This window comes from Canis aureus, chromosome 18 (genome assembly GCF_053574225.1).
Source record: "Canis aureus isolate CA01 chromosome 18, VMU_Caureus_v.1.0, whole genome shotgun sequence".
NCBI lineage: Eukaryota > Metazoa > Chordata > Mammalia > Carnivora > Canidae > Canis > Canis aureus.
In genome coordinates this window covers 37,090,322-37,112,674 of record NC_135628.1, presented here as the reverse complement: position 1 = coordinate 37,112,674, position 22,353 = coordinate 37,090,322, and the positions used below count along the sequence as shown (strand labels likewise).

Here is a 22,353-nt window from a genome sequence, read left to right as displayed (position 1 = left end):
TGATAAGAAAGTGGAGGACTTCTGGGCTCCATGAGGACCTGGCCACAAGAGGGAGAAAACAGGCCCCTTTCCAATCATTTCAGGACCTCTCCCTCTCTCTTTCTCTCTCAGATGGCTCACTTCAGTTCTTAAGGGAAGCAGCCCTAAAAAAGACTTGTTAAGAGAGAGGAGGGAAAGAGAATGGCAGTGGATTTTCTTAATCCTGTGACCCTGGACAAACTTTTTAGCTTCTCAGAACTCCATTTCCTTTCTGTAATATGGACCTAACAATACTTTCTATCCCATATAGTTATTATTGAAGATTAACTGAGTTAATGTGCTGTAAAAAGCTTTGAAAGGTGCATGATGCATGGGAGTAGTGAACTAATAAAGAAAAAGTCTTGTTAACCCTTTAGACAGAAAGGTGTCTGGGCCAGGTTCTCCTGTTCCCAGCAAAGCTCTTATGTGGGTAAAATGCAAGGGCTGACTCTACCCTAGGACCATCCTATCTTTGGTTTCTCACTGGCTTATTGCTGTACAGTTACCCAGCATTGCCCAGAGAGCCATAAGTATTTAATGTGAATAGTAACCATTGTGACTAAAGCCGGAAAAAGATGGCTATTTCCACAGCAACTGTTTTGAAATGAAGACACAAGTCATTGACAGGCCTAATGAACAGATTGCCTAGTTGAGTGAGAATTCTTGTGATGTTTTAATTTTAGGTGGCAAACAGTGTGAACATTTATTAAGATATGATTTTAAAGTATTGATATTTATGAGCAGTAATGGCTTTTAATTACTTTTAACACTTGACATTCTCTTAAAATTTGTGCACAAGGTAATCAGAACATCTAGCCTACTGGTTTTAAAGCCCAGGGACCTCTGGCCAAGGGATGTAAGCTACTTTTCTCCATTAAAGTTCATTTTAGTTGAATGTCTATATGTGGCAGCACTGTAAGCTCCCGGTAGTACTAGATGAGATAATTTGATAGGATGAGAACCACAGCACCTCTCTCCTATGCCGCTTAAAATATCTCCTATCTGCCACCATACCCCTCCTTCCAAGGCATTGCCCTGGGTGCCTAAGAAGAGTTCCTACATAGAAACAATGTTTTGTCTTGTTTTTGACATGATAATTGGGAAAAGTATGGGATGACTTCAGGGGATAAAATGTTCCACATTCCACTTTATACCTAGAGCCTGGACTCTTTTTAAATTCACATTTAATTTTCTCAATCCTATGATGATAGGTACTCTTAATATCAGTAAAGTATTATTAATATCATTAGCGTTAATATATTCCTATGACCATCTAAGTCATATCATTAGGAATACACCATTTTATAGATGAGGAAATTGAGGCATTGAGAATGTCTCTGGTGCAAAGTGGTGACTATTCCAAGCAGTCTAATTCTTTATTTTTTTAAAAAGACTTTATTTATTTATTCATGAGAGACACAGAGAGAGGCAGAGACATAAGCAGAAGGAGAAGCAGGCTTCCTGCGGGGAGCCCAATGCAGGACTCCATCCTGGGACTCCAGGATCACTCCCTGGGTCCAAGGCAGGCGCTAAACTGCTGAGCTACCCAGGGGTCCCGACAGCCTAATTCTTTAAATTGCTGCACCGTATTAGGTGAGTGTGCGTGCATGTGTGCACGTGTGCATGCATGGGCACACATAATGGAGGGGGAGGGGACTGAGCCTTATTTTAAAGGTTTTGAAAGAAGTAATTGTTGCTTTCCACTTTAATGGACATTTCTTTTCCACTCCTCTGAGTAGACCTTACTTGGGTAGGTGGAGTGTGTGCATAAAATTGCTGTAGTGTTACCATAATGTATTAGTTTTCATTACATGTAGTTATTCTTGAGGGGCTTCCCATCAAATAGGAGATACAAGGGTAACAAATGCAGGTTTGATATTATGGTTGTGACTCAAGCTTGTGCTGATGACATGTGGGGCACAGTCTCTTTAGGACATCTGCATCTATTGACCTGACGGATATGAAAAATGATCCCTGGGCCTCAGGGTAAGGTAATAAGTGAGATCAGGGCATAAAGCACAATCCTCACAGTCATCTGTGATGGAGTTTAAAATGATCCATAACATCTGTATCCATCCTAGCAAATCATACACCTGTTTTGTGAATTATTTGCTGTATCTGGACAGGAAGAGGTGGGGAGAGGAGAGCAGAGCTTATTTGTAAGAAGATAAATCACATGTAGGAGGTATAAACTCCAGTTTCTCCCATGGCGTTTATTCTCATGGGTCTGTGTTCCAACAGCTTACCAGATATAAAGCAGAGATTCAAATCCATATTCTTTTTTTAAAAGATTTTATTTATTTATTCATGAGAGACACACACAGAGAGAGGAGGAGACACAGGCAGAGGGAGAAGCAGTCTCCTTGTGGGGAGCCTGATTGATGTAGGACTCAAGTCCAGGACCCCGGGATCATGTTCTGAGCCAAAGGCAGACACTCAACCACTGAGCCGCCCAGGTGTCCTGCAAATCCATATTCTTTTAGGAGTAAGATCTTCGCGTGATGATACAAACTAAGAAACTTTAAAAAAATCTGTTTAGTTTAATACCTTAATGATATAGTAGTCCCAAATATTCAACTAGTTTAGCTTAGGCTTTTTTTTTTATTATAGTCTGGATATATGATTTAAAAAAATAGAAAAATGCTCATGAAATATTCTATAGAATCACTCATGATTTAGACATTTTTCTATTTCTGAAGGATAAAAGTAGATCCAAGATATTTCTGTCCAAAGTAGAAGCCCTCTGGCATGGGATGGCAGGGGGAGAGCCTGGTTTCATTTCAGTCTTGTGCTACATTTGACCTTGGGAGAGCTTAGTTATGCCTTGGGGCAAAAAATTAAATGTTCCATTTTGCAGCAGTATCATCTTTCACCTTTATGTGGATTTAAAAATGTAAATAAAATTGCTTTCTGTAAATGGTATACATGAAGGTCATATTCATATTCTCTGCAAGAATTCAAAATGCCATTTGACCCATCATTGGCTCAATAGATAATAATGTGTTCTATTAGTTTCTAGTAATCTACTTTTTAAGCATTTTATGGCCCAATATTTTTATGCCTAGTTCCTAGTTTGTGAAATAAGAAATCAGAAATAAACCTTTTAGTACTTCATTGTAGGTTTATTTATAGAATATATGTTTTCAACTTTGAACTTATAAAAATTCCACATCTTCCCAGAATACATTTCCTTAGTTATAAAAGTGGTCTGGTTGAAAATCTACAATGAGAGAAGAGTGTACTCTTGAAAAATTTTGAGGGGTCAAGCTATTCCAGTTATAATCTGAAAAGCAGAGTGCAACCACTGGATTTAGAAAGTTAAGTAACTGCTCTTCTCTTTGAGGAAGAGGGTATTTGAATTATTTTCATTGAAATTTGGATAATAAGACCCTAATAGATCCTTGTATTTAATTGTCATGATTTTGATCGTTAATGACTTTTGATTGCTTCTTCTGGAGGCACCTGTCAGCCATCTCTGAAGCACAGATGGCTTTATCAGCAGCAGTAGGAGTTTCTTTTTCTTACTAACCTTGAGCTGAACACATTTTTTGGGGAAGATGAGCAGACCAATGTCATCCTAAGTTTTTCTGTCTTTGGGAAATTATTTTGTTTATTGAATAATGAATTGAGATCACTGTTTCAAAAGTGTGCATAGTTTTTTTTAAATTGTAAAGAGTATTAGTCCTCCTTCTAAGTTGTTATGTAATGAATATTCAGTGACCTAGGCCATAAGACTATGATGATAATACCCCTCTGTTTCCTTGGGACAGGCCTATTTTATGCCTGTTGTTTATATCAAAAATATTTTTTCTAATTTTCAAAAGTGTTTTAGTGTAGATGATAGATTATATGGTTGTCTTACATGTAACTCAGTGTTCAAATGCCTGACTGTGGAAGGTTGATTATGTCTTTTTAGGACAGTCTTATGTTATGAGAGATTGTTGAACAGGTAAGAAGAGCATTTCCATCTATTTTACATCCCTTTATCATGGAGCATTCAGGCTCTTCCTGAACTTGGATAATCAGGGTCCATTACCATGATGTGCTTCATGAAACATATCCCGTGTTTCTTCATTTAAAAATCTGGTAAATTTTTTACTAAATATTATGCATTACACAAACATGAGAAAAGCGGATAGAAGACGGATTAGGTGAGGTCCTGCAGAGTGGCATCAGCTTGGTGAAATTGTTTTGGTCCAAGGCACAGAAACTAAACTTTGCCAGCGCTTTTAGAGTTAACAGTCAGAAATAGACTCGCTCTAACCTGAACATTCTTTTGATAATGCCCTTTTCCTGGGAGAACAATACCTGAAACACTTATCAGAGCACATTTCTTTCAATATGGTAGCTCTGGAGAGTCCAATTAGTAATCAGAACTTGATACATATCCATGTATCTATGTATCTATTTATATCTCTATCTATCTATATATCTATATCTAGAAAGCTTTGAGGTTATTTCACAAGAGTACATGGCAGAACCCAAAGTAAAGTGAAAGGTTCTCTTTTTCTGTCTTGTGCCTTCTTATCCTTGAGAGTGATGAGCATACATTACCCTTATTGCTTCTCTGAATCCCTGTTTTCTATGCTAACAAACCCATTCAGTCTTTTTGATAAATCTTTCTCTAAATGTTATTATCACTGATGAAACTTCAAATAGTAGCTCCTATTGAATAATCTTCCTATCCTCATTTTTTATTGATTTTATTAGATTCCCTGAAGGTGCTGTTTTCTCCTTTAGTATCTTGGTTCTTTACGATCTAGAACTTTATTAACACTGTTGACTCTCTACCATCTTTTACATCTCTCTTTTTTTTAGGGCTCTGCAAGGCCTTGAGACTAGGATATGTGAATATGTAATATTGATTGATCGATTTTTTTAAAAAGATTTTCTTTATTCATGAAAGACACTGAGAGAGAGGCAGAGACACAGGCAGAGGAGAAGCAGGCTCCTGGCGGGGAGTCTGATGTGAAAAACTAGAACCCAGAACGCTGGGATCATGCCCTGAGTCGAAGGTGGACGCTCAGCAACTGAGCCACTCGGACATCCCTGTGATATTGATTTAATAGGTTTTTCTTTCATACCTCTACTCAGGAGTTATTTGTGATGGGTAACTCAAGCAAGTAAATAGACAGCTAGGCAAAGCCTTCTAGTGGATGGTGGGAAGAGGGGAGAAGAAAACCTTTTCCATACCTCTGTTTAAATGCTTGACCTGTTTTTAAAGTAGACATCTTGTAGACATGTCTTGCTTTTTCTAAATTTCTTGGGATTGTAGAAGTAGGTGCCTGGTAAAGCCTTAAAAAGAGTCAGGGTGTGTAGGATGAGGAGGCTGTGGGGATTAATATTAGAACCACTGGACAATTCTTTGTTTTGCAAATGTACTGGCAGAAGTTAACTGGATCCTCCTTGGTAGGAAGGATCAATGTGGATCACTCCTGCTGATAGCTCAAGAGAGGAGTGTGCTTCCTACTTTGCTTTTTTGGGGAAAACAAAATCTCATGGGGAATTTTTCCCTAGAAATCTAATTCTTGCAGGTCTCTGGCAAGAACAGAGTTTAAAATTAGTTTTTAAAAATTTATTTTTAATTATGGTAAAAGATGCATAACACAGAATTTACAATCTTAGTCATTTTTAAGTGTACAGTTCAGTATATTCACATTATTGTGCAACCAATTTCCAGAACTCTTTTCATCTTGTAAAACTGAAATGCTGTATCCATGAAATGGCAACTCCCCATTTCCTTTTCCCTCTAGCCCCTAGCAATCAACCATTCTACTTTTTGCCTCTGAATTTGACTAATATAGGTACCTCATGTAAGTGGAATCATACAGCATTTGTTCTTTTGTGACTGGCTTATTTCTTTTAGCAGTATGTCCTTAAGTTTTATCTGTGTTGTAGTGTATGTTAGAATTTCTTTTTTTTAATTAAAAAAGATTTTTTAATGTGGTCATATTTATTGACCTTTTTATTGTTTGTTGATTTTGAGTTAAAGAGAACTTTAGCCTACAGCTAGTTAATAGAGGAATTCCTCCATGTTTTCTTGTACACATTTGGTTTTATTTTTTATGTTTAGAACCCTAATCTATTTGGAATTTATGTCTTGTGTATGGTGTAAAGTATTAGTTTATGTTTTCAAATGGATAACCAGACATCCTAGCATCATTTATTTAATATCCCATGTTTGCTTCAGTGATTTGAGATGATAGTCTTATCATATACTAAATATTCTTACATTTATTTCTATTCCACTGGTCTGTATGCACGAGAAACACTATGTTAATTAGAAAGATTGTTTAGCTTTATTTAATATTTGTTGGAGCCAGTCTCCTCTCATAACTTTTTTCCAGCTTTATTGAGATATAATTGATATACAATATTGTGTAAGTTTAAAGTATGCAAGTGATGATTTGATACTCATCTATATTGGGAAATATTTTCCACAGTAAGGCTAGTTAACATATTTCTCACCTTGCATAATTACCATTTTGTTGCAATTTTTGTTATGATAAGAACATTAAAGCTCTGCTCTCATAATGATTTTCAAGTATACAGCACTGCATTGTTAGCTAGAGTCACCATGCTGTATATAGAGTTATCATGCTGTGCATTAGATCCTCAGAACTTATTCATCTTATAACTGGAAATTTATACCCTTTGACCAGCATCTCTGTATTTTCTCCACTGCTCAGTCCCTGGCAACCATCATTTTACTCATTGTTTCTATGAGTTCAACCTTTTTATATTCCTCATGTCAGTGAGATCATACAGTATTCGTTCTTCTCTGTCTGACTTATTTCACTTAGCATAGTGCCCTCAGAGTCTATCTATGTTGCCACCAATGGCAGGATTTTCTTTTTCTTTTTTTTATGGCTGAATAATACTTAGGTTGTTCCCATGTCCTGGTTGCTGTAAATAATGCTTCAGTGAACATGAGAGTTCAAGTATCTCTCTGTGATACCGATTTCATCTCCTTCGGACATACACCCAAGACTGGGAATGCTGGATCATTTGATAATGTTATTTTTCATTTTTTGAGGAACCTTCATACCATTTTCTGTAGAGACTGTACTAATTTACATTCCCACCAACATTGCATCAGAATTCCCTCTTTTCCATAAACTTGCCAGCATCAGTTTCTTTTTAATAATAATCATTGTAACAGGTGTGAGGCAATATATTTCACTGTGATTTTGATTTGCATTTCCCTGATGATTACTGATTTTGAGCACCTTTTCATATACTTGTTGGCCTTTTGTATGTTTTCTTTAGGAAAATGTCTATGTAAGTCCCCTGCCTATTTTTCAGTCAGACTCTTTTTCTCTTTCTTTCTTTCTTTCTTTCTTTCTTTCTTTCTTTCTTTCTTTCTTTCTTTCTTTCTTTCTTCTTTTTCTTTCTTTCTTTTTCTTTCTTTCTTCTTTCTTTCCTTCTTTCTTTTTTCCTATTGAGGTGTAGGAGTTCCTTACACATTTTAAATATTAACTTCTTATCAGATATATGGCTTGCAAACTTTTTTGTCCCATTCCATAAGTTGACTTTCCATTTTGTTGGTTTCTTTTTTTGTGTATGTGCAGCTTTGTAATTGAATGTAGTTCTGCATGTGGATTTTTGCCTTTGTTGCTTGTGCTTTTGGGGTCATATCCCAAGATACCCCAAAACCAAAAAGCAAAAAACAGAACAAAACATTGCCAAGATCAATGATGAGGAGCAAGGAAAGAGTTAAGAATTAATGTAATATGTCAGGAATTTCATTCCAGCCTGGAAACTAAAATGGACTAAAAAAGATAGAAATCATCAGGTTTATTTTTGAAGATACTTTTTTCCCCCTATAGAATTAGGAGTAGAGAAAGAAGAGGAGAGAGGAGAAGAAAGAGGAGGAAAGAAAAATATTTAGTATTTGCAATTACTCTGTATTTAGAAGCTATCATCATAAAAATATTGCCTTTTCAAATGAGCTGAACAGTTGACATGAGCTTCTGCCTTCTTAGTCCCTCAACATCTAAAAGTAATTCTAAATATTTTAATAAGCAGAAAAGAGACCAAAGGGAAAAGATTCCAAACAAACAAACAAACGAAAAAACAAGCAAACAAATACCATGTGTAATCACCAAAAAATTTTATGGAGGCTCTTTGATTTCCAAGATGGCTGTATATCGAAATGGCATTTTGCAATCAGGTTGTTTTTCTAAATATAGTAAATGGGCAAATATACTCTTAAGCAAAACATTTGCTTTAAGAAAATTCAATGTTTTATTTATTAAACTTCCTCAGCTGAGGAATTTCTGAATTGTACATTATAATAGCTCTGCATATTATTGTGATATTGGTACTAATAAATTCCAAGACATGAATGACTTTTCTAACATGTGCTTTTTATGTAATGTTGAAAGAAAAAGTTGGAGGACTGCCTTTGGGATTCGGCAGATTGCCAGTGAACAATAACGTATAGCTGAAATAATACATTATTTTCAATGTCTTAGGAATTTAGAGTTTAAAGAAAATGGCCAGTTCTAACTACCACAGGTAAGGGACCAAGCATTTGTCCCCTGCATTATATGCTAGGTTTCCCCTTCTTACATGATCTGTCTTTTCCATACCTGGCTTCTAATGACTGGGGGAGTGATAGAATTAGGACAAGAAGGATGTAGAAGATTTTCTGATGATATTTTTTGGCCTCTAGCTCCTCTTCTTTTTTTTTTCTTTAAGTGATATAGGCTCCACATCTAACATGGGGCTTGAACTCATGGCCCTGAGATTCAGAGTCACATGCTTTACCGACTGAGCCAGCCCAGTACTCCATCATTAGCTCTTCTTTTGGACCCCTATTATGTCTCTCCTCCCTCTATCTAGGATATACTCAAAATTAAGAATGAGTACAAAAGTGTTCTTTAAAAAGGGAAACATGGTTCTAGAGACACACTGTTGGTTAATGGTGAAGAGAGAAAGAATGAGTTAATTTTTTTAGTATTCAGTGTTAACTGGAGTCCCAACATTACAGCCAGGGTTTATATCCCTGTGGAGCAATGTAGCACTTTTTGTAAATCATGAATTTCTCTATTCTTGTTATGGTACATAGTATTTCAGACAGGAAATAGAAATATGAAAAAATTGCGTGGAAGTCTTTGTTTTCTTTGACAAATGCAAAAGATAAGGACAATTTTAAAAAAATAGAATCTAGAAATCTAAATTACGCCACTGATACTATCATTTGAGTTGCTATGCACTGTGGAGTAAATCATGGGCCAGAATATGGTGGGTGTTTGTGCCACAAATTATCAGCAGTAACCTTATAATACCATGTCATGCTATTACTTTCCGTAAGACATCAAATGAATTAATGAATTCTTCTATAAACTATATAGTCCTCCTTTCACTTAAATTTCACAAAAGCAGACTAAAACTGTGTTTGCAATCTGTAGTATTGGGCTGAAAAGAGAATGAATTGGCTTAAAGATCAACTTGTGGCCACTTTAAAAGACTAATCCTGAAACTTTAATCAGTTGGTATAATATTCCATGCATGAAGAAAATTGATGTACTGTACATTGTGTCTTGGTGAGTATTCTCTGGTCCTACTTTCCTTTGCGGTACCATTGAAAAAAGAAATGAGTGGATCTTTTAATGGAAATCAGGGCTGTTTCAGCTTTAGTGGAAGGGTGAAAGGTAAAGCTTTATTTCCAAGCGAGGCATTTAGGCTCACAATGAGAACAGAATTCCTTCTTTCTATACACCATCTGTATACACAGGCTGTGGCTTGGGTTGCCATTTACTGTCTGGAGAGAATGGCACTTCCCAGAAAGGATCAGAATTTGAGTCTCGAATTTTAACATTCGTAAGCCGTCCGTAAGCAAAGGTTGGGAGGAAATTGCCTGATGCTTATCGGTGTCCACTTTTTTGCCACTTCTTCCAAAAGTGTTTGGGCCAATATTTGATATCAGATGCTGTTGGAAGCCACTAACCCATAAAATATTAAGTGGCTTATTACAATGCACATTGATGTACTTGTCATTTGTTCAAACCAAATATGAGATGCAGGGTTTTTTTCCTCCCCCAAAGGTTATTATTATTATTTTTTTTGTCAGTCATTTATTTGTTGACCCTTACAGAAAAGTATAATTCTTTGGAATGGTATGCACCATTCTTGGGAAGTCATAAGGCAGTTTTCTAACAAACTGTAGAAATGATCCCTGAAAGTTTAGTCTTATAAGGCAGGTTTTTAGATGTAACTTCTGCTCTGAAATGGGAGGGTAGGGAAGCTAGGTATTGGTAAGTTATTTTACTTTATTTTATTAAAAATTTTTTAAAAAAGATTTTAAAAATTTATTTATTCATGAAAGACACACACACACACAGAGGCAGAGACACAGGCAGAGGGAGAAGCAGGCTCCATGCAGGGAACCCGACATGGGACTCGATCCCTGGACTCCAGGATCACGCCTGGGCCAAAGGCAGGTGCTAAACTGCTGAGACACCCAGGGATTCCTTGTAAGTTATTTTATAAGTGATGAAGCTGAGCACAGGATAGTTAATCAATGTCTTACCTGAGTATCACATGTTGGAATTAGAACTCAAGTCTACTGACTTCCATCTTGCCAGGAAGAGAAATTTAGAGCTACAGGATTATATACTATGCTAGTTCTGTCTAGATAAAGGTAAAAGCTTAACGTATTGACTTAGGAGGATCTTACCTAAAAGCACAGTGTTTATAAGAGAGATAAAGAATTCTGAAAAAAAAAAAAAAGAATTCTGGTTTATTCTGGTAGGAGCTGATTATAATTCATTGATTCCTGGCTTGGGAATAATAAATAAGGAATAATTATGATTGTTTATCATTATTTCTTGATTCCAAGGTTGCTGTGGTTTGAACACTTTCATGAAATAATCTGCCCATCTCTTTAGAATTCACAGAGGCTGTGGGACCTTGAGTCTGGTCCAAGAGGCTGTGTGTGCTCAGCATGTGACAAAAATGATGAATGGAGATGCAGGTTCAAGGAAACAGAGGTCTTATTGGAATGACATCTGCTTCTCTTCTAGGCCAGACATGTCATACCAGGGATCAGTGAATCATGGTGGAAGAGGAATTCGACAGGCTTAAAAACATAACTTTTTTTCTGGTCTATTTGATTTTGAGCAGAAAAACAAACATAAACAAAAGTAATTGATTTTTCTATTTCCTATACTTTTTACATCCAAATTCATAAAGCCACATTAAATTAACTGCAAAAGTAAACAATTTTTTTGGCTTTATAAGACTTTTGATTTAAGCCATGATTGCCCTTTTAAATTTATTCACTTATTAAGGTCCAACTTTGTGAAAGCAACATTTTACTTTTGCTTCTTATTTTCAAATTATTTCTTTGTCAATGATTTCTAATTCTCCATTCACACTGCTGGCCCCACTACTGTCTAAATAGACTCTCTAAGTTTCAAATTATATTAAATTTTCAAAATGTTAGCAGATTATCCTAGGTAGACTTCCAAATACTACCTCACATCTAGAAGAATCTTTTATTTCAATAAAGATCAACTGAATATTTATGCTCAATGGATGGGCATTTAAAAACACTTTATATGGGACTTTGTGGGAGGGGCGTCTGGGTGGCCCAGTCAGTCATGTGACCTAGTCATCTAGTTTGTGATTTCTAGGTTGTGATCTTGGTGGGGGAGTGGGGTGTGGGATCCAGCTGCGTATTGGGCTCCCACCTATTGTGGTGTCTGTTCCTCTTCTTCCCTCTCTGACCACACCCCCTCCACTCATAAGTAGGCACAAACACATTCTCTCTCTAAATAAATAAATAAAATCTTAATTTTTGTTTATAAGAGCTGTGGGTTCTTTACATCTTAAAAATGGATTTTAAGAGGTATTTTAAAACTCTTCAGTTGTGGAAGAGGCATTATATCTTGACTTTTCCACTTAATTTCTTGTGGCATTAAAGAAATGCTCTTGTTGTGCAACCATTTTACAGTGGTTGGGAACTAATGCAAATGAAACAGATCTCTGCTTCTCTGGTCTAAGTAGTTTCATTTTCTCAGGCAATTTCAGAGCTTCTTTCTTTCTTAGAAAGAAAGAACCTACAGATGCAGTCTGTGAATGGTATATGCTGGATCAGAATTGGTATATGAGTGGAGAAAAAACATTTGTCAAGCTGTACAGCTAAGAATCATGGTATTTGTAACATCCCTGGCCTGGAGGCCCACATTCTTAACATAGCTGAGAAACCTAGGGTCTGGTCACACATCATTTTTCACTGGTAGGATGCTTTCATTGCCCTAATTTTCATGAACTTAAAAAAAAGTTGAAAGGATCCTCAAAAGGCAGGGAAGCCAATTTCATAGGTCCATTAGGTCTCATAGCTACTGGCACTCTCCCCTATTGTTCATAGATTTCCTCAGCATTCTCTTTGGACTGAGCTCTTTCTTAGTGAGGATCCAAATAGAGTACTCACATATCTATCCTTGCTTCTCAGCCCTCTGGCAAAGACTAGGTACAGGCTGTTCTCCCCTTACCATGTGTGTTACTTTGAAGACTAAGGTAGGCATATCTGTCATCTTTGTTGCCATTCATCAGAATAATTAAAAAAAATAAAACATTTAGAAATGATTCAGACCAGTTCTAGTTTGCTTACTTGCTTAAGGTCAGACAGCCAGTCAAATGCCCGAGCAGAGTTCCTGGAACAGTTCTTTATGATGTCGTAGTAAATGTCTTCATTAAGTCTTTAAGACTTGTTTTAGGTAAGTTGATATATTTTTCAAAATTATGAAAATGAGTACTGGGTTGCAAAAATTATACAATGGTCCTAGTGAATTGATGTCTAAAGAGACTGCATGTAGTCTCTTCTTTTTTTTCATAGTTTGTAGAACTATGCTGATGTGACATGAAGAACAAAGGTGTTCCAAGGAGACATGGGGGGGTCTTTTATTTTTAGGTTTATAAGCAGTGGAGAGAGAACCAGATGAGTAATCCAAGATGTATTCTAATTCTGATTCTCTTAGTTGGTTAAGACTTAGAACTGAAATACACCCGGAGTTAATTTACACTAGCCTTTCATCTTACTGATAAGGAAAATAAGCAGAATGATGATGTGGCTAATCCTATACATAGTTATAGGAGGAACAAGGAATAGGATCTTGGTCTCCTGACTTCAACTCCTTTAGTATTTCTCCTCCAGTAAACTGTTGTCAGAGTCATTCAGCCTCTCTAAGTCTCCATTTTTTCATCTGTGAAGTGTTGATTGTGGTATTTGTTCAACATTTAATAATAGGTTGTTGCAAAGAGTAACCTGTGATAAACAAGACAGTGAGATAGAAGATATATTAATAATTTAATGAAGGAGGAATTTAGTGGAATAGGAATTATGATTGAGGCATTGCAAATTTAGGAGGTTGAAATAATCTTGATGGAAAGGAGCACTTTACATAATTATTTGAAAAGATGCTTTCTGACATGGAATTTTGGGGTGAGGTTAAGAGAGAACAAATGAGCCATGCTTTTATTTAGCTAAATTTATAAATTATTGTCTTGGGGGTAATCTTATCCATAAACTTATAATTACATAAAATAGCCCCTATTGCATATAATAGCTTTTTGATGCTGATCTATTAATGATATTTCTTTGATTTTTTTTCCCAAGCAGGAAAAAGTTAATTTAATGAACATCTTGGGTTGTCTTTGCGGTCTAATAACTTAATGCTTATCTAAGAATTTTAGTATTTTGCAGGCAAAATATTTAATGAGGACATAAAATTATTCATTTTTTACCTGAATTCTAGATGAAATGATATGAAAGAAGGATGATTAATTTCATCATGTGGAGACTTTACTGGCTTTTACAAATTAAAGCCAAATACCCTTCATGAAAATTCTTGGAGATGTGACAAACTGATTTATATTCCATTAATTTAACTCTATTTAGGCAGAATCGTGGACTTTTGTACTAAAACACAAAATTAATTAAATTGCCCAGTAGTATAATTACAGTTTCATCAACAGAGAAAACAACTTTGAGTGCCAGAGTTTTGAAATGTTAAACTGCATTTTCAGTTTAATTTGGGTGCCCTGCCATCTTCTTCCCTCTAGAAATGTTAATGCAAATGCATGCACTATTTTCCCCGCTTATGACTTCAGCTTTGATTCCAGTGTGTTAGACCTGTCCACGGTGGGTCCTCAAGGCTTGAAGAAACTATGAGGTTGGGGAGACGAAAGCATCGAAATGGAGTGGAAAAGGTAAGGGAAATTTAAGGGGGAAAAAAGTAAGGATGTATAGTAGATATAAATCCCATTATGAAGTCTTTGTTTTTGTGAAGAGAATGACAGAAGGCAATCTAGAGCTAGATAGGCAATAAATATTTGTTGCATAAATGAATTCATGAATGAATGATATAGGGCAGGAGACCCCTTGAAAATGAAAGCAGCTATGAGTTATATAAAATATGGATGCTTAGGCAGACTGAGCTATGCCATGATGACCACAAAGTTTAATAAAATAAGTGGCTTTCCTTAGGATTATGGTTGAGGGATCCCTGGGTAGCGCAGCGGTTTGGCGCCTGCCTTTGGCCCAGGGCGCGATCCTGGAGACCCGGGATCGAGTGCCATATCGGGCTCCTGGTGCATGGAGCCTGCTTCTCCCTCTGCCTGTGTCTCTGCGCCTCTCTCTCTCTCTGTGACTATCATAAATAAATAAAAATTAAAAAAAAAAAAAAGGATTATGGTTGAGTTCGTGACATTTCTTGTTTTCATATTGGGTTCTCTGTTAGTTTTGTTCATATAAGTGAATAAAAAGCTTCCTTGCAAGTGAAAAGAACTTACTATTTTATTTACAACTATAAGAAAGGTATATCATTTTTTAAACCAGGATAAGCTTTTGAGGTTGAACTTTTGTTAATTTTATCTGAAATTTATTATTTATCAATTTTATATTTCTGCTCTTTTTCGTTTGTCCTTCCGAATGGCCCCAGATCCCCCAAAGGAAGATGAAAGTAAAGAGGGGCTCTCTTTATATCTTTTCTTGTCCTTCTAGTTGTTGTTTTATACTAGATTTCATTAAGAATCAGTTTTTAGAAAACTTAGTGGCTGTGTACATACACATTTAGGTGTTTGAACATTGATAGTAAAATTGATTTCTCTTTGCATAATACTTTGCTTCAGAAGCAAACCTGAAGCAGATCTATTTCATTAGTAGTAGAATGGGATCAATGGGAAGGTTATCGGTGGGAAGGCTGACTTTCAAACCTTGCATTGCTTTGGATATGCCAGGCGCTGATCTTCCCAGATGAGTCGTAGCTTGGGGAAGGTAAGTCCACAAGGTTTTGAATAGTTTTTGCTTCTAACACTCAAGTTTTTTGTCCCCTGGCATAATGAAAAGTGAAAGGTAAAACAGCATGAGCCTTGGGCCAGCCATGCTTGAGTTTGATTTTCAACACTCTTAATTATTGGCTGTCTGTCTTTGGCAGAATTATGTAACAACAGCCAGACCTCTGTTGCCACATCTGTAAACAGGGAGATCATACTAATCATCTCCCAGGACTTTGTGAAGAATAAATGTAATAATGTCTGTGAAAGTCTCTGGCATGCAATAGGGCTTCATTACATTTCTTCATCTCTGTTTCCTTTCCTTTTGGCTCTTTGTATCCAAAACTTTGCAATATTAGGTATTGCCAAATTCTTAGAAGTGAAATTGTTGGGATGCCTGGGTGGCTCAGTGGATGAATGTCTGCCTTTGGCTCAAGGCCTGATCCTGGGATCCTGGATGGCATCCCGTGTCAGGCCCCCCATGGGAAGCCTGCTTCTCTCTCTACCTGTCTATGCCGCTCTCTCTCTCTCTCTCATGAATAAATAAATAAATAAGTAAAAAAAAAAAAAAAAAAGAAGTGGAATTGTTAGGCTGAAAGACATGCAAAATTAAAATTATGCTAGATATTATCAAATTGCCCACCTGAAGTTTTGTCCCAAATTATATCTCCATCAACACAGCACACGTGAGCTATTTCTCACATCCCCACTGAGTTTTTGATCACCAGTGCTTTCATAGAAGAAATATAATAACATTTTTATCATTTGTACTTATTTAATTTTAAATGAATTTGAGTACCTTTCATGTGCTTAAAGCCATTTGTATTTCTTTTTCTGGGAACTGTTCATGTCAGGTTAGTCCCTTAAGCTATTGAAACTTCATTTCCCTCATTTGTAAACTGAGGGTTCTGAGGACAGAGAATGCAAGGGGGTTTTGCATAGCACCCGACAGAAAATAGGCAATTAATAAATGTTAACTGTTATTGTTGTTTTATTATTTCTGCTACTGTGTATCAGCACCTTTTTTTCTGTCATTTGGATCTTTCTTTAGGATTCCAGATTTACATTTCTGTCTCTCACTTTGCTTTACCCCCTCTCTATGTCTTTATATTCATTGATAGAGCCTTTCCTACAGTCCTTAACTGTGAACTCTTGCCTCTCCAATCCATCCTCCTCACTGTTTTGGAAATTTTTCTTTCCAAAAACCAAGGGAGTTGTTCTGCGTCTTCTTCAAATTATTTGATAGCTGCCTGATGCCCACACGCTAAAGTCCAGACTCCTAAGCCAGACCTTCAAAGCACTTTGCAATTTCAGTCTTCCAGACTTTTAGCCCACTCTCCTAATCTTTTCCATGACCCCAGAGGCTTCCTGATATTTAACCATACAAATCCCCCTTTTCCCTATTCCCTGAATGTTCTCAAGCTGTTCCCTCCACACCTATCACTTGCTCATTGAAGCCTCACCCATATCTTAGACGCTATTCAGATTCCAGTCAGTTAATGGCATTCTTTCATGTTTGGGGCCAGAGCTCATCTTTTTATATGAAAACAGCACTTTGTACCTATGAGGCCTTTTGAAATCACATGACTTGTTTTAATGAGTCAAGCTGATCTGGAATTGAATCCCTGTTCCTTTAAGGTGACTTGGAAAGTTACTGAGATTCAGTTTCTTCATTTATTAAGGTACAGGATTACAAAAATGAAATGATGATTGTCAAAAAACTTAGTAGAGTGAGAGGCACGTAGTAGATCTGTAGTGCATGCAGTTTGCTTTGCTTATCCTTGAAAACTACCCTTGACAGCTCACCTGGAAGTTTACTGACAATTCATACAGCTAGTGTATTGCTCACTGGGTTGGCACCATTTATGACCTACTATCCATATGCACATGCTCTGAAGGGCCTTAAAGTTAGCCTAAGTAGTGTAGAGTTTGGATTTTTGATGTTTTTTTGAGGAAGGGAGGGGTATAACCAGAGTGTACTTTGGAAAATTGATTTGGCAGTGTGATATAGACCATATGGAAGAGAAGGTGACATGGAAACCAGTTAAGAGGGAGGTAGGTATAGATACTAGAACTGGGGAGTCTGGGACAGGGGAAGAAGCTCTAATTAGGAATAGCGGCACTTATTATAGAAAGGACAAAAGGAAAAGATATAGCACAGGGGGTCTTCCCAAAGTCTAAAAACAAAACAAAAAAAAACCCTTTTCAATTGCATGAGGAAGCCTTGGTTTGATGGAAAAGCATGAGTGAAATCCAATGAAAATATCCAGAATATTAAAATGACATCCTTACAGAAACACTTGGTTTATCTTTAGAATTTCTGCCAGAGCCCCCTTTCAGTGTGATCTTCATAAAGAATGTAGAATACTGGCATTTCCTACTTGCTCTTCTCTGCTCAGGTGACGTTGGGAATTGTGCCTCCTGGAGTATTAAGTACTATGAAAGGTCTTTCACCCCTGAAAGGCTTCCTTTTAGGTCATGGTCTAGCTCAGCCTGGGTCGAGCTGGGAAGGCTTGTATGTAGGATGCCTGCAGTGCCCCTGACAAGTAGATAGATGAGCTCTCATTTCCCGTATTGTGCTATTAGATTCCAGAGCCAGTGTAGCGCAGGATACCGGGAAAGTATTGCAAAGCAGGGGGCATTGTCACAGTCCCTTTCCAGCTGTTGGCTGTTAGCAGCAACATCCATTCTGCTGCTGACACCCCGCTCTCCCCAGCGGCACTTATGCTTAGGAATTATTTAAACCACTTAAAGACAGTAGAATATTTAAAAGTCAAAATGCCTGCTTTCTAATTATTCCCTAGACCTCACTTAGCAATAGCTGGCTTCATGTCACACATTGTGACTCTCCTGGGGACTTCAGCAGCCCCCTGAGCAGAAGTGATGGCATTGACATGCTATTAGCAAAACTAGAGACTGCTCTGCCCCAAGCCTTGCAGAGGAAGGCGAGAGGCCCTTCCCCCTTCCCAATTCAATCCAGTCTGTAATCCTGTGGACAGGGCAACTTCAATGGGCTGTTCTTAGGTATTTAAAGGGAATCTTGAGGCTATTCCTTGGTTTGCTTTAATTCACTCAGGTCATTTCTCATGAAATGATCTGTGAAAAATGGGAAGTAGTGAAAAGGGGATTTGGTACTGTTGGCCTCTCTTGACCTTCCCTGACTTTCGTTAACATATTCAAAAGTGGTGACAAAATACAAAAGAATTAATGAGTTATAGGAAATCAGGACTAGGACCATCATATTGTCAGGAAGTTTGTTGAATGGGCTTTTGAATTTGCTTTGTTAAATCTTGAAAATGGCATTAAGCAGCTAATGGGGTTGATATATTAAATACAACCCTAGTCTGTACACAAAATGGACACTAGCTAATCAGTGATTTGGTACATCAATTGATATGGGAAAGATGAGCTCTTTTTATTAGGTCAGCGGAACCAGTGATGTATGGAGGTACTAAAATGAAGGAACAGATTAGGCTGCTCTTTGCAATTTTAATTATGAATTTTTATGAACAGAAAAATAAAATGTAGACATCTTTGACTGGGAGAATAAAGGTGTCTGCAACGTTTGCTGGAGTTCTGATCTATTCATGTTCCATTTTTCTTTAGTCTTACATCTAGATAAAGATTTGAAGGGACATTATAAATTTACATATTCTTAGTTTTTAATATATTTTTAAGGAAGATGAGGTGTGAAAAATCCTTTTATCTGATTTCCTCTGATATTACTCATATTACCCATTTAAAAAAAAAAGAAAAGAAAAAGAATTTTAGATCCAGAAAAAATTTAGGAGATGCTGAGTTCTAGTCTTTTGTTCCCTAGTCCTGAAAAGTCACTTTTCTTTCCATTTGTTTCTCCTGGTAATGTGCATGGGAGGTGGCGAAAGGTAGTGGTGAAATGAGCCCAGCACCCGGAATCATTAGGGCTTATGCAAATAATAGGCTTTGCCACTTGCTAATTCTGTAACCTGGGACCCTTTCCTTAATTTTTCTGGATGATAGTAGTTTCTATATCTATAAAATGGAGTCAGTAACACCCCTAGGGCTATTTTGAGGGTGGATAGTAGAAATGAGAGAAATATAAAATATTTAGCACACTGCCTGATATTTATTGTTGAGTGAATATTTTTTATTATTTGGGTTTGAGTCCTGCAAAATCCTCCTCTTCTAAAGTACCTTTTTCCTATATGGAAGTCTGTGACTGCTCTGGGCCTTTTCTAGTATGGCCAAGTTTAAATCAAATCTGGTTTGAAAGGTCAATGTATTTTATAGGACTATGAAAGGGTATTACTAGCTAAATACTGCTAAATGAGGAATCATAGAAGTATCAGGTGATAAGGCCTCTTCTAGAATCTCCTTAAGGCCATATCATGCATGTTTGCATATAGTTGGCATATGATTTACAGATGCTTCCTATCTGTTCTGAGATATGTTCAAATTAGACTTTTATTATGGCTCCCCTCAGGACACTAATTTCCTGAGTTTCCCTAATCTTCTTGTGGAGTTTCTTATGTCTTACACTCTTTATGTTGTTAATTTTCTAAAAGCACGAGCCTGAGACAGTAGATATATAAACTAAATGAGGGGTACTGTAGGGGATTGGCATAAACCTTTGCCAAGGCATTTTAGCCTATGTATGAAAATGTTGTGTTTTCAGTCTAGCATCTTAATTTAAAAAAAAATTATTTATTTGAGGGGGGTGCACAGAGAGAGAGGGAGAACAGACTCCCCGCTGAGCAGAGAGCCTTATGTGGGCCTCCATCCCTGGACCCTGAGATCATGACCTGAGCTGAAGGCGGATGGTTAACCCACTGGGCCACCCAGACACCCCTGGTCTAGCATCGTTAGGTCATGTTAGAACATCTTGGAACTTCACTGGTATCAGGTTGTATTCAGGACCAGTTAGGTAATAGGGTGAACAGTAACAAGATAACCACTCTCAGTTTAGAACTTTTTGATTTAAAGTGAATAATAATGAATAGAAATTTTCTTGGAAGAAAGGAGTTACTGGATATTCTGCCTATTTCTTTTTCCTAGAAATTTATTACCAAGCACTGCTGTTTATTTTGAGGCCAATTCCCAGTTTTTTGGGCATCTTGTGCTATCAGTGTTATGGATTGCACTCTATAGAGATGTCTGTAATTTGTATGCAGTTAATTAATAAAGTTTATTGAGCAATTAGTTGGGAAATAAATTGTACAAAACAAGAAAAGAGAAAATAAATTGTGATCTGTGCATACTCTGTTTAAATGAAGCAGAAAAAAATAAGTAAGGAAAGTGTTTGGACCATATTTTAATAAGCTTTCCCCCAAATTTCTAAAACAGATATATCAGATTATAGGAAAAATGATAAATATAAATCCTTCTAGAATGAAATACATAGGATGATGTATGAAATCAAACGTAGAGGTTGACTAAAGCATTAAAAATAAAGTCAGACAAATGGATTAGCAAATGGTTAAGAATAATCTTATCTTCCGCAGTTTCTTCTAAAATGGGTATGTAGATGAATTTAGAGAACTTGAAGAGGACTTCAAACCAGTTCAAAAATTTAAAGCCTATTTGCATTTTATTTTTGCAAGTCTCTTTTCTGAAAATACTGACCATTAGGTAAAAGCCATGTTTGCTACAATCTGCATTTATTTTCATGTATCTCATTTTATCTATGAGATTTAGTCTTTGAATAGAAAATGTGCTGTTTTTTTGGTTTTGAACTTGTGTTGTATAACCTAAGATCTGTCACATGTCCTACCACTCTGTTTTTCACCATTACTCCCTATGGATCAGGGAACTATGGCCTACAATGCTTCTCTACACGTAACGTTGTGCACTTGGAACCACTGTTGTGTACCACAGGAGCCTCTCCAATAACACTGGACTTAGAAAGGTCAGAGCTTTGGGTTATGCATCTGTGTTGTTTCTGTTGATCTGTTGAAGATACTTCTTCATTTATTTGGAAGTTTTTCCCTGGTAGTTACAGCATCTTGATAATTTCAGTTCTTAGCTTTGAGCTAAGTTACTGTAGTATAAAAATTGTGTTAGTGTAAAAAATTATCTGAAATAAAATTCTGGAAAGAATTTCCATCAAGAAAGATTTCCTTCTATTTATGAAAATACATGTAAGGCAGTTAATCAAGTTTTAAAGATTGTTACATTTATCTGTGGTTTATTTGTTTTGTTTTTTAAATATTTTATTTATTTATTCATGAGATACACAGAGAGAAAGGCTGAGACATAGGCAGGAGAAGTAGGCTCCCCATGGGGAGCTTGATACAGGACTCCATCCCAGGACCCCATGACCTGAGCCGAAGGCAGACCCTCAACCACTGAGCCCCCCAGGTGCCTCTATCTGTGGTTTTAAGGCTATTTCTCTTCCATGATATTGACATAATAATCTTGTTTTTAAATAAATGCTTATGTTGAAGTGCTTATTTTTTTAATTCATAAACTCAAAGTTTACCTAAAAGTAAATATTTAAGTCACAACTATCTTTAAGATAGAGAAAAAAGAAATATTAAAATGTAGAAAAATCATGTCATTTTCCTTACAGTTTCTTTTTTCTTCTTCTTTTATTTTTTAAAGATTTTATTTATTTATTCATGATAGACACAGAGGGAGAAAGAGGCAGAGACACAGGCAGAGGGAGAAGCAGGCTCCACGCAGGGAGCCTGATGTGGGACTCGATCCCGGGACTCCAGGATCGCGCCCTGGGCCAAAGGCAGGCGCTAAACCTCTGAGCCACCCAGGGATCCCTCCTTACAGTTTCATATCATACAAAGAAAAAGGTGAATACATTAAAAATTTTTTTAAAGTACTTGTGTGAATTTTTGAGATATTGCAATATCTGGAATTTTAAGACTTGGACTTCTTTAGATTTGCACAATGAATTTATCTAGACCTTGAAAATGACTTCTCTTATAGTGACCCATAGACTGTCCATGATAATAGTCATATGAACATAAATATAACCTTTATTTGTCAATACATTTTTATTGAGTACTTAATCAGGTGCCAGACATGATGTTGGGTTGATTTAGCTCTAGCTTGGGAACT

The 22,353-nt window shown here is 36.7% G+C and overlaps 1 protein-coding gene and 1 long non-coding RNA gene across 6 annotated transcripts in view; both read left to right on the top strand.

The window, feature by feature from the left end:
* The window catches only part of NXPH1 (neurexophilin 1), a 433,080-nt gene that overhangs the window by 154,184 nt on the left and 256,543 nt on the right, over nucleotides 1-22,353 (top strand). The gene's annotated exons all lie outside the window — the stretch shown is intronic.
* Nucleotides 11,982-22,353, top strand: part of LOC144288849 (uncharacterized) — a 97,347-nt gene continuing 86,975 nt past the window's right edge. Inside the window, exons 1-5 of one of the 5 annotated variants that reach the window (XR_013356858.1) lie at nucleotides 11,982-12,546; nucleotides 14,140-14,238; nucleotides 15,268-15,304; nucleotides 21,088-21,187; nucleotides 21,883-22,190. This is a non-coding gene — a long non-coding RNA (uncharacterized LOC144288849). Of the gene's footprint in view, nucleotides 12,547-14,139; nucleotides 14,239-15,267; nucleotides 15,305-21,087; nucleotides 21,188-21,882; nucleotides 22,191-22,353 lie in introns of those variants that run through there. The other 4 variants (XR_013356857.1, XR_013356856.1, XR_013356855.1 and 1 more) reach the window with 4 other exon arrangements.